Raw genomic sequence first — 13,160 nt, 5'->3', positions numbered from 1 at the left:
AGGAAAATATCTTGAAGACCTGATAGTAGGTGGTGCATTCTTATACTTCACACCAAAAGCATGAGCAATGAAATAAAACATGGATAAATGAGACCTTCTCCAACTTAAACACTTTTGTGATTCAAAGGACTTCATCAAGAAAGTGAAAAGGCAGCCCACTCAATAGGAGAAAATATTTGGAAACCAAATAACCGATAAGGGTTAGGTTTCCATTCTATATAAAGAGATCATACAACTCAACAATAAAAGAGCAAGCAATCCAATTTTAAAATAGGCAAAAGAGAAACAACCATCAAGATGATAGCAGAGTAAGGTGCTCCTAGAGTCAGTTCGTGCTACAAGGCAGTTAGCAATCACCCAGAGCTATCAAAAGCACCTGTTTGGGGGCTCCAGGAGACCAGAAGAGCCTCTTGCAACATCCTTGAAAGAGTGGAAGGAGGACACTGACCATCCGCAAAGAAGATTCATAAGTAGAGCACTCCATGCCATGGAGGCCAGTGCCCATCCTCAACTGGCAGCACAGGTCACCTCAGGGGCTATTCCTCAGCTGGAACTGGAAACTCCACTTCCCAAAAATGGGTTAGGAAGAAATATGGTTGGTCATCAACTTCAGTTACTGATTAGTAAATTTGGTGGGCTAAAGTATAGTCCTAGGAACAGTTAAAGTTTGAACCTGTCCAAGTCAGAAAGAGGCCAATTACCACCATTTTAACTCTGCTCCTGGCACAAGGGGAAGCAGGACAGATTGAAAATCACAGTGCTGGTAGGGACCTGCTTCTTTCCATCCAGATTGGATTGCAGCTCTAGCATAAGCCTCAGCCCCACCTCTGGTAGGAATGAAACTGGGGGGACCTGTGTCAGCCTTTTCAGGAAAATAGAGGCCATGCTGTGGAAGCCAGTGATCATCCTACTCTAGCAGCACAAGCCACCTTAGGAGCTATTCTGTGGCTGGAAGTAGAAGCTCCATTTCCCAAAAAAACAGGGAAGGAAGAGATGGTTGGCCACTGATTTCAGCTACTGATTAGTAAATTCGACTGGCAAAAGTATATCCCAAAGAACGGCTAAGTTTGAACCTGTCCAGTCAGAAAGTGGCTGGTAGCTGCCATTTTAACCCTGCTCCCACCATGAGGGAAATCTGGGCTGACTGAAAATCACAGTGATGGCAGAGACCAGTTTCTTTCACCCAGATTGGCCTGCAGTCCTATAGTCTAGCAGTGAGGAAGCTAGTGGACCCAGCACTGTCTCTCCAGGTAACTGCAAGTACCTTTGGCTGGCACAGACTGAATAGTCAGATGTCCACCAGGGCAACTAGAGTCAATTTGGGCCCATACAGCATAGGTTGCTGTCCACACCTGCAGCTCCATTTCTGCCCCATGCCGGGGAGAAAGGGGCATGAAGCTTCATCAGTCTCTCTGGGCAACTATAGTCTAGGCCTACATGACTTGGATTATTCCACATAGCTATGGCTCTGTCCTACATCTGGCAAAGGAGAAAGTTGGAAGAAGCTTCATCGGTCCCTGGGGCAATGAGGGCAGCTTGAGCCTCCACAGCTTATAGTACCAACTACATCTTTGGCTCCTACTACACCAGCAGGGAGAAAGGGCAAGAAAGTCCTAAACCAAAGAGAGAAATGTACCCAGAATAAATATGCTAGTAAGGCAGATGCCAAGACACCAACAAAAAATTACGAAGCACATCAAGAAACAGAAAGATCTGGCCCCAGTTAAAGGAACAAGATAAGTCTCAAAATGACACAGAGGAGTTGAGATAACTAAACAGAGATGTTCAAACAAATCTCCTTAATAAATTCAATGGATAAAGATATTAACGATATTAAGAAAACTTTGGATGAGCACAAATAAGAATTTGAAAGCATACATAGAAAAAGAGCAGATCTTATGGGAATGAAAGGAACAATAAATGAAATTAAAAATAAAATGGAATCATATAATAACAGATTTGAGGAGGCAGAACAAAGGATTGGTGAGCTTGAAGAAATGGCCTTTGACAGAACACACAAAAGAAGAGATAAAAAAAGAATGGAAAAAATTTAACAAGATCTTAGGGAACTAAACAATGGCAAGAGATGTGCAAACACACATATTATAGGTGGCCCAGAAGAAGAAGAGAAGGTAAAGAGGACAGAAGGAATATTTGAAGAAATAATGGTAGAAAATTTCCCAACCCTGCTGAAGGACATAGATATCCCTATTCAAAAAGCACAACATACTCCCATCCAAATATATCTAAGGAGACCAACTCTGAGATACATATGGATTAGAATGTCAAACGCCAAAGACAAAAAAGAGCAGCAAGAGAAAAGCAATACATAAACATAAGGGATACCCAATAAGAATGAGTGCTGATGTCTCATCAAAAACCATGGAAGCAAGAAGACAGTGGTATGATACATTTAAGATACTGCAAGAGAAAAACTTCCAGCCAAGGATCTTATATCCAGCAAGATCTTCTTTCAAAAATGAGGGCGAGTTTAGAATATTCACAAATAAATAGAACTGAGAAAGTTTGTAACCAAGAGACCTGCTTTGCAGAAAATACTAAAGGGTGTGCTACAGCCTGAAAAGAAAAGACAGGAGAGAGAGGCCTGGAAGAGTCTAGAAATGAAGATTATATCAATGAAAGTAAATAAAGTGTCAAAAGAGTGGTGAAAATAAAATATGACAGACAAAACACAAATATTTAGGAATAAATTTCACCAATGATATAAAGTATTTATATTCAGAAAACTACAACTCATTGTTAAAAGAAATTTTAAAAGTCCTAAATAATTGGACTCATAGATTGGAAGGCTAAATACCATTAAGATGTCAATTCTACTGAAATTGGTATACATATTCAAAGCAATTCTGATAATCATGGAAAACATGATTATCAAATTTATTTGGAAGGGTAAGGGTTCCTGAATAGCCAGAAACATGTTAAAAAGCATAAGCAAAGATAGAGGACACTCACTTCCAGACTTCACATCATATTACTTAGCTGCAGTGATAAAAATAGCATAGTACTGGCAAAAAAACAGACTCATAGACCAATGGAATTCAACTGATGGTTCAGAAATAGACCCTCACATCTAGGGTCAAATGATTTTTGACAAGCCTGTCAGACTCATCCAGCTGAGGCAGAACAGTCCATTCAACAAATAGTGCACTCAACAAATGGTGCAGAGAGAACTGGACATGCATAGCTAAAAGAAGGAAAAAGGACCCCTATCTCACACCTTAAACAAAAATTAACTCAAAATGGATCAAAAACCCAAATATAAAAGCAAGAACCATCAAGTTTCTAGAAGAAAATGCAGGAAAATATCTTCAAGACCTGGTGGTAGGTGGTGGATTCTTAAAAGAGATAAGAGGAAGACTTAGGTCCTCTGATGTTTAATGTATACACAAGTTTTAATTAACTTAACTGCAAAAGTGTGGAAATATAGAGTGATGGTAACACATTACAGTGAGTAGCAGTTGGTTTATAAATGGGAATGTGAAAAGGGTAGCCTAGGGATATAAATGCTAGTTGCCAGAAGCTAGAGAATAACCTAGAGACTCAATAACACAGAAAATTCAAAGGTGGATGAGAATTGTGGTTGATAGTACAGATGCAAGAGTGTGCTTTGTGAACAAGAGCAGATGTATATCACTATTGCAGGGAGATGGGAATGTGAAGAAGCATGGCAAAAATACAACAGGAGTGACCTATGGACTGTGGTTAACAGTAATAATGTAATATTAATGCATGTATGCCAAAGATGTACTGTGTTGATAACAGGGGAGTACAGAAAAATTGTGCTAAATGTACATGGTGGACCATTGTTGGTGGTAATATTCTGATATTATCTCATAATTTCTTAACAAATGTTCCACCATGGAGTGGTGTGTTCATAAAGGGGTGTTGTATGGGAATTCTGTACATGTGCATGATTGTTTTGTAAGTTTACAATTTCTGTCATAAAAACATATTTAAAAAATAATAGGTGAGATGGGGGAAAACACACCAAATAAGTTTAAGGACTATACTTAGAAGTAAAATTTTTACAACATTCTTTCATAATTTTTATTTTTTTAAAGATTTATTTTTTTTTAATTTATTTCTCTCCCACCTCGCCCCCACCCCCGGTTGTCTGCTCTCTGTGTTCATTCGCTGTGTGTTCTTCTGTGACCACTTCCATTCTTATCAGCAGGACAGGGAATCTGTGTTTCTTTTTGTTGTGTCATCTTGTTGTGTCAGCTCTCCATGTGTGTGGCACCATTCTCAGGCAGGATGCCCTTTTACGCTGGGTGGCTCTCCTTACAGGGCATACTCCTTGTGTGGGGGGCTCCCCTACATGGAGGACACCCCTGCATGGCACAGCATTCCTTGTGCTCTTCAGCACTGCACATGGGCCAGCTCCACATGGGTCAAGGAGGCCCAGGGTTTGAACTGCAGATCTCCCATGCGGTAGACGGATGCCCTATCCATTGGGCCAAGTCCACTTCCCATAACTTTTAATAAAAGTCTCACAACAATGCAAGGTGGTAGTGGGTGATGTATGGAACCCCTGTATAATATTATGCATGTTTGCTTTTTAAGTTCACAACCTTTACTATACATTTATTGTTCATGTATGCTCACGTATAAAATATAAAAATAACAATAATAATAATAGGGTGGTTTGAGGGAAACATACTTTGGCTATTTTTTAGGATGCTCTTTAAACATTAGTTTAAAATGTCTCACAACGATGCAAGGTATTGGTGGTAGGGTGAAGTATGAGAGCCCTGTATGATAGTAAGTAGGTTTGTTTTATAAGTTCACAACTATTACTATACACATATTGTTTATGTATGTTTATGTATGAGTGACATACTTCAATAATTTTTTTAATCAAAAATGGGCAAAAGACTTAGACATTTCTCCAAAAAGGAAATGCAAATGGTCAAAAAACATTTGAGAAATGTTCAATAAATAAACAAATCCTAATTGCTATTAGGGAAATACAAATCAAAACAACAATGAGATATCATCTCACACTGCACAGAATGGTCATTATTTACAAAACAGAAAACAACAAATGCTGGAGAAAATGTGGAGAAATAGGAACATTCCTTCACTGTTGGTGGGATTGTAAAATGGTGCCACCTACATGGAAGACAGTTTGGCAGTTCCTCAAACAGCTAAATATAGAACTGCCATAGGATCCAGCAATTCCTCTACTAGGAATACATTCAGAAGAACAGAAAACTGCGATGTGAACAGGCATCTGCACACTGATGTTCATAGCAGTGTTACTCACAACTGCAAAAAGATGGAATCAACCAATGAATGAATAAAATGTAGTATATTCATATGATAGAATGCTATGCTGCAGTAAGAAGAAATTAAATTGGGACACATATACTAACATGGATGAATCTTGAAGACATTATGCTAACTGAAATAAATCAAAAACAAAAGGACAAATATTACATGGTCTCACTAATACGAAATAAAGACAAAGAATAAATGCACGGAGTTAAAACCTAGAGTATAGGTTATCAGGAGAGAAGAGGAGAGTTGTGAAGGAGTACTGATGTTTAATGTATGTAGAAATTTTAATTAACTTGACTGTAAAAGTGTGGAAATGGTAACACATTACAGTGAGAAGCAGGTGGTTAATAAATGGGATTGTGGCTGAAAAGGGTAGTCCAGGAATGTAAATGTCAATTGAAAGAAAGCTAGAGAATAATCTAGGGACTGAAAACAGTCAACCCAGAGGTGGATGAAAATTGTGGTTAATAGTACAAATGCAAGAATGTTCTTGTGTGAACCAGAACAGATGTATGTTATTATTGCAGGGTGGTGGGAACGTGGACAAGCATGGGAAAAATCCATTTAAAGTTACATATGAACTATAGTTAAGAGCAATACTGTAATATTCTTGCATCAATGCCAAAGATGTATTATGTTAATAACAGGGGGTATGGAAAAATATGCCAAAGGTACACTACGGACCACAGTTAGTGTAAGTCTCATGACAGTATCTCATAATCTGTAAAAATTATTCCACAATGGTGTGGTGTGTTGAAGGGTTATATTATGGGATTTCTATACATGTGCATGATTTTTTGTAAACTCACAACTTCTGTAATAAAAATATATATTTTTAAAAAGGAGTCATGATTTGAAGCCAGATCTGCTTGATGCCAAAATATCTACTTTTTCCATAATTTTCACCGTTTTCCTATCTTCTGTGTTTTATGGTAAAATTAAAGTTCTTGTATGGAGCCAGTGTAGCTCAGTGGATGAGCACCGTTTTCACAAGTACAAGGTCCCCAGATCCTGGGTTCAACCCCTGGTACCTCCTAAAAATATATATATTTATATGTGTGTGTGTAACAGAAATAAAATCAATCAAGTGATGCCATCCATTTAGTCCAGAGCACTCCCGTACTCAAAAAAAATTCAAACAACGCAGAAGGGAAGAGGTAGTGCTGGGTCTCAAAGTAAGGGATTATAGTTAGCAAAAGTAAATTACTAAATGATTTACATATGTACCCTTAGCAAATACTGATTGAACTAGATGTGCGGTTTGCAAAAATTGGTATAGCTAAGATTCCTCTGAGAGGCTTGTTCACAGGTGAATTTTCCCACCCCTACCCCAGTCCTAAAGATTCAGATTCAACAAATCTGATTAGATGCCCCAAAGTCTACAAGTTGGTGAGCATAACAGGTGACTATGATATAAGGTATGCTAAGACCACACTTAGTACAAGGAGAACTTAGATTGGGGTGTCACATCTTCAAGTTCTACAGAAGCCAGGCAGCTCATGCCAATGAGATCACCAACCTCTGCTCAGGGGTGGGCAGTGAGGATAACGAAAGGCAGGGTGGATTTTTTTCAAAAGGGGGAGAAAGAAAAAAAATCTGCTGAAATATGTAAACAAGGACTTGGTGAAGACCAAAGACTTCTATGCATAGGATTTAAAAGAGAGGATCTGACTGGTACAACTTTCAGCACAGTGAGTTATTTGTATTCAGTCAATCCATCCTTAAATGAAGCTCAGTATGAACTCATGGAATGCCCGACTTAGGATATACTGCCTCTTGCAGAGTCCATTTGTATGAATAAGTGGCAAAAATGCATTTTTACTATCTGCTTCAATTCTGACAGTATTTTGATGCCCACTTTTGACAAACATTAATAGCCTAAGCTCGATCTACCAATGAAAGAAAAAAATGTGGCGAAAATTGTATTGCTTCTAAATTCGCAATAAAATTAAACAAGATATGTAATAACTGCAAATGAAATTATTATGTATAGAACCCTGACACGTAAATTGTTTATAAATTCTCTCAACAGTAGCTAAAACCAAAATCTGAAGGCCAATTTATAGCATGGCTGATGTTACTATCAAAAATTCATCTTGAAAAAATATATATATATAAAAGAATAGCAGGAAAATGAAAACACCTCGTTTATTTTTATTATTATATTTCTTTTACTGTAAACTAGGCACTTTTCTGAGTTTCACAAATATTGATTCATTAAATGGTTCTCCAAGAAGACAATTAGACTTGACCAAATACAGAGTAGTAATGTGATCGGTTTAAATTATTCTTATATCAAGTGCCAATAATCCATAATTTCATTAATATTTTCTTACTACTCAATATCCAGTATTACTTGATGTGGTTATGGAAGTAAATATCATACTCCTAGCTAGTGGCATCATTTAATGTGGAAGCCCAACAATACAGATTGTTCACATATTGGTCAATGTATTCATCAGGGTTCTCTAGGGAAACAGAATCAACAAGAGATATCTGTCAATAGTATGCAATTCTGTAAGAGTTTCTCATGCAGCTGTGTGGATGCACAAGTCCAAGTTCCACAGGCTGTCTGCAACCAGGGCTGCAGTGAACGTCCAGTAAAGGTTTTGAAGAGTTTGGGAGAGGCTGGCTGTCCAAAGACGAGCTGGGAAATTCTCTCTCAATGCTGGAATCACTTCCCCTTTTGGGGCATTCACAACTGATTGGGTTAAGCATCACTCATTGCTGATGGCTATCTCCCTGAATGATGTAATTATAGCCAGCTATCTATGATTTACTACTGCAGTAAAGTCAATGGTGACTGAAGTCCATAAATGTCCTTGTATTACACTTTGCCCGGTGATTGCTTGACCAAAACCTGGGCACAATTACTTGGCTGAGTTGACACAATAGCCTAACCATCACAGTCAATGTACATTTGAGAACCTCTGATGAAAATCAGTTATGTGAGGCTTTTAGAAATTTAGAGAAGTTTAAGTAATCTAAATGAAGTTTGAGGTTAGAGATTCATTCTAAAAGACAAATGTCTTTTAACAGGTTAAAAAAAATAATAAATTTTCTCTTCATTAGGTTGTACTATCACCATAAGGATACAGTTACCCTCTCAAGAAAAATAAACTCAAAATACCATATGAAGTTACTATCTTCTGAGGATTCAAACAAATGTACATATTTCTCATTTTACCTCTTTGCAAAGGACTTCCAAACTGAAATGCTGCTTCTCTTCATTGGAAAATAATTACATAAGCCTAGACAACCTGACAAAAAGATTGTCCACTTTATAACTCTGAAAATACAAGACTTACACAACACCAAGACAATAATATGGTTTGGCTGCTTCGATCTGCAATATACTCTTATGAGAATTATTTTGATTGATACATACACTCCATCTTAAAGTTCACGAAGGAGAGGGCAAGAGTAATTGAGAAAGGATTTGCAACACAGAGTTAAATTAGGTTTTTTTCCTATCTATATCCTCACTGACTTAAAACCAAATGGCACTTTTATTATCTGACTTGAAGTCCTCTAACGTTCATTAGTAGTTTAGTAAAATATCATTATATTATTAGTATTAAAGAATATTCAATGTTCTAGGCTTTCCATAATGTAAAAGAGCATGACGTAAAAGGAGAAAATAGTTTGAGCAAGTCATAAACTGATTCACAGAACAGAATAAGAAATCAGTTTTATAATTTGCACAAAATTATTGTGCTTTTAATATATTATGGCAGAAATTAGTAATTTTAATGCTCACCAGCTATTCCCTGCACTCCCCTATATTTCACAGACTCCCTTGCACTGAAGTTTTGGCTCAAAAGACATAGCCTTGACCAGAACATGTGTCACTTCTGGGCTGAGGCAGTGAAGAACTAGTGTGTCTCCACCATCTTCTCTTCTCCTGCCATGGAGAGCTTGGAGATCACATGCTCCAGATAGCAGGGATAAAAGATGGACTGTGTTAGGCTACTGAGATTTTAAAGTTTATTTATAAGACTTCACAGTTTGTCTATTACGACAGCATAAAATATCCTATCCTGATTAACACATGTATGGTATAAACTGAGGAAGATACAGAGAGTACGAAGTTGAGTAAAATTTGCCTTCTGCTTTCAAGGTGTTCACCTGATCACAAAGTGACTGGAAGCAGAATATGAAGGGACAAATATATGAGCCATGGTCTGTGGAGGACCATCAAAGAACTTCAAATTTATCTCCAACTCCATGATGTAAACAGGATGTTAACATCATGCTAGGAGGTCAGGATCTAACTAGCAGGGGATAAAAGAAAGTGAGGAGTAAGAAAATAAAATAAAAAATCAAAGAAATTTCCTGTGACTTTCAGTTTTTTCATTGGTGTCAGCTTTAGGGCTATGAGAATAGACTGGGTGCTATTCAAGACATACAACTGAAAAAAATTCCAATCTTAAGCCGAAGAAGAGGGACTAGGAAATTATTCTGTAATGGGAACCACAAGCATGCTTGTTTCTACAGAAAATGGATCATTGCAAGGGCACAGTCATTCAGATGCAGAATATCCAGAAGGCAGTATAGTCTAGTAGATACCAACATGGACTCTTGCCACATTCCTTAGGTTTGAATCCCAGCTTTACCATGAGTGACCTTGGCCAAGTTGTTTAACCTCTCTGAACCTTCGATTCATCTCACCTATCAAATGATAGTACTAGCAATACCTGTATCACAGCAGTGATAAGGGTTAAATGAGTTTATTTTTACATAAAGCTCTAGCACAGTGTCCAGTCCATGTCAAGTACTGTATAAGCATTTCCTTTTAATATCATTATCAATCTTGATAACAAAAATTATTTTTAAACCCATAAAGCTTAGCAGAATAAAACGTGAATGTCAACTGCAATGACATCTTGTATAAGTATATAATTAAAGTTTGAGAGCAATTCACTAGATTTAACACCATGATTTAGTTTTTTCAAATTCAGTAAAATAAGTTCATAGGCACAGAGGCCCCAGAACATTTCATGTTCTTTGTTCTGTTCTCAAATGACTACTTACAGTGTGTATTAATCAGAGTTCTTTAGGGAAACTGAATCAATGGGAGATATCTGTAAACAGTATGAGATTTTATAAAGTTGTCTCATGTGACCATAGGGATACACAAGTCCAAATTCCGCAGGGTAATCTACAAACCAGGGGCTCCAATGAAGGTCTTTGATGAGTTCCGAGAAGACACTGGCTATCGGAAGTAGATACTGGAATTCTTTCTCTGAATGCTGAAATCACTTCACCTTTTTTTTTTTTTTTTTTTTAAAGATTTATTTATTTATTTAATTCCCCCCCCTCCCCTGGTTGTCTGTTCTTGGTGTCTGTTTGCTGCGTCTTGTTTCTTTGTCCGCTTCTGTTGTCGTCAGCGGCACGGGAAGTGTGGGCGGCGCCATTCCTGGGCAGGCTGCACTCTCCTTTCACGCTGGGCGGCTCTCCTCACAGGCGCACCGTGGGGCTCCCGCACGCAGGGGACACCCTTGCCTGGCACGGCACTCCTTGCGCGCATCAGCACTGCGCATGGCCAGCTCCACACGGGTCAAGGAGGCCCGGGGCCCGAACCGCGGACCTCCCATATGGTAGACGGACGCCCCAACCACTGGGCCAAAGTCCGTTTCCCAATCACTTCACCTTTTAAGGCCTTCAACTGAATGGGTAAGACCTCACTCACTGCTGACAGTAATCTTCTCAGGTGATTGTAGATGTAACCAGCCATTTAGGCAATCAACTCACTGATGATTAAAGTGCATGAAATGCCCTTGTATTACAATTAGCCTAGTGCTTGCTTGACCAAACAACTGGGCACCATTATTTTGTCAAGTAGACACATTAGCTCAACCATTACACAGAGTCTTTATTTTTCAAATAGGAAAGGAGGAGAAATGTCTAATTCATCCTTTTTTTTGGGGGGGGCTTAAATATCTTAAGATCAGAATTTAAATCATTGTATTACAGTGGCAATTATTTGGAATGATTTATTTATCAGGTCTGGGAATTGTTACTCAACTTTAGTTCAGTAATGTTAGATGTTTTCATTCCAAATGTGGAAAATACAAGACAGGGACAGATGATTATCTGTTCTGAATTCCACCCCAAATTTGTAACATAGTTGGACAGTAAGACCAAGAAGAATGAAGCATACATCAAAATAAGGAAGTCTGCAGTATGTAGTCCATTTTTCATGCACATCAAATTATCCTTGGCATAAGAAATCTGAGGATTTTTCTCCCTTTTACCATGGTGATTAGTCTATCTTGGCATTGTCTGGCTTGAAAGTAAAATAACCTCTAGATATTTCAAGAAGTTAAGGGAGATGGAAGTGGGAAGCATTTCCCCAATTACTATTGATTTTATCACTCCTTTAATTAATAATGAGGATGTTTAGGCTACCAGTTAACAATCATTAGAAACTGCAGCAACTTATTTAGAAGATGTGTCATTCAAATTACAAATTGATACAATGAATTCTAATGAATCCTTTCATCCTGCATTGAAGCTTAATCTCCATTCAAAGTGAATTAGTATTTTGAACTTCTCAGAGGGTCAAGAGTGATTAGTGGCCTATCATAAAAAAGAATCCCACGAAATTCATAGTTCTTTATCACACGCAAGTCGGAGTAATACATTTGAAAAATCGCAGGGATTATGCATTGTCCTGAAAATCTTGCAAATGATGCCCGTTTCTGAGGCATTCGGAAGTAAAATGCAGCCCAGGAAGAATGAGGTCTACTTGTACAAAAAAATTATTCACTAAGGAATGAAGCAGCTGCATGCAAATGTTTTACTAAGTTCTTATTATCTGCATTTTCATTGACTGCTCAGCTTCAGAACCCGTGACTCTAAGTCTCCTTGGCTTGAAAGGTTTTCTAAGGAGCTTTTGAAAAACATTAAAGCTCCTGAAAGACTTAGTTAAGTTTGAAGTTTGTGTGAAATGAATGTACCAAGACATGATTTAGTTGTTGAAATTGCCATTTTTCCTCTGGTTGTGTTTATGATCTTTCAGGATGGGTGTAGGAGGGAATCAGATTTGAGGATACATATTGCAAATTCAGAGACAACAGACTAACCAGAGTAATAATGACATCTGAATTTAACAAATGTCATACTTGCCAAAACTACAGTCTGCTTCTGGGAATGTAACTGATAAAAACATTGCAGTATATCAGAGTTGCTTCCCAATGTATGGTGAATATAAAAAAGTCCAAGTCCCCTCCAAAAACATCCCTGGCTGCCCTTAACACACAGAAATGAAAAAAATCCTCTGCCAAAACCAAGTAAATAAATCTCCATGATACTTTTAGGTTTAACAAATTTGCAACTTGCCATATGTTTCTTAAACTACCTCCATTTTTTTCCCCAAGGAAGGGTGACTAATAGGATGGCATGGTAGAAGTTTTACCTTTTCAAATATTTTTCCTATGATGTTGGCTTTAGATGCCTGCTCATTTGTCTTTTGACCTAGAGAAGCTCTCTTTTGGAGACTGTCAAACTTCCCATCTTCCTCTTTATAAATGAATCCCCTGATTTGAGCTGAGAATTCTTCCTCTCGCCAGAAAAATTTCTTCTGTTTTCTTCTAATGTATTTTCTATATTTTTAATTTTACTCATAATTTTATGCTTTCAGTGTGAAGATCAAAGTTTATGCTTTTTTTTCCCCTGAAACTTTGTGCAATTATTGCACCATTTCTTGTGGGAAAAAATGGCAGATCTGGAATTTTTACTGTGTACTCACCTATTTTAAAAATATGATTATAATTATAATGCAAATTCCACTCAGGATATATATATATATACACAACTTATTTTATGAGAAGTTGTGAATTTACAAAGCAATCATG

The sequence above is a fragment of the Dasypus novemcinctus genome, chromosome 8 (assembly GCF_030445035.2).
Source record: "Dasypus novemcinctus isolate mDasNov1 chromosome 8, mDasNov1.1.hap2, whole genome shotgun sequence".
Taxonomy (NCBI): domain Eukaryota; kingdom Metazoa; phylum Chordata; class Mammalia; order Cingulata; family Dasypodidae; genus Dasypus; species Dasypus novemcinctus.
The sequence above is the reverse complement of the archived record's forward strand: the minus strand, read 5'-3'. Positions refer to the sequence as shown.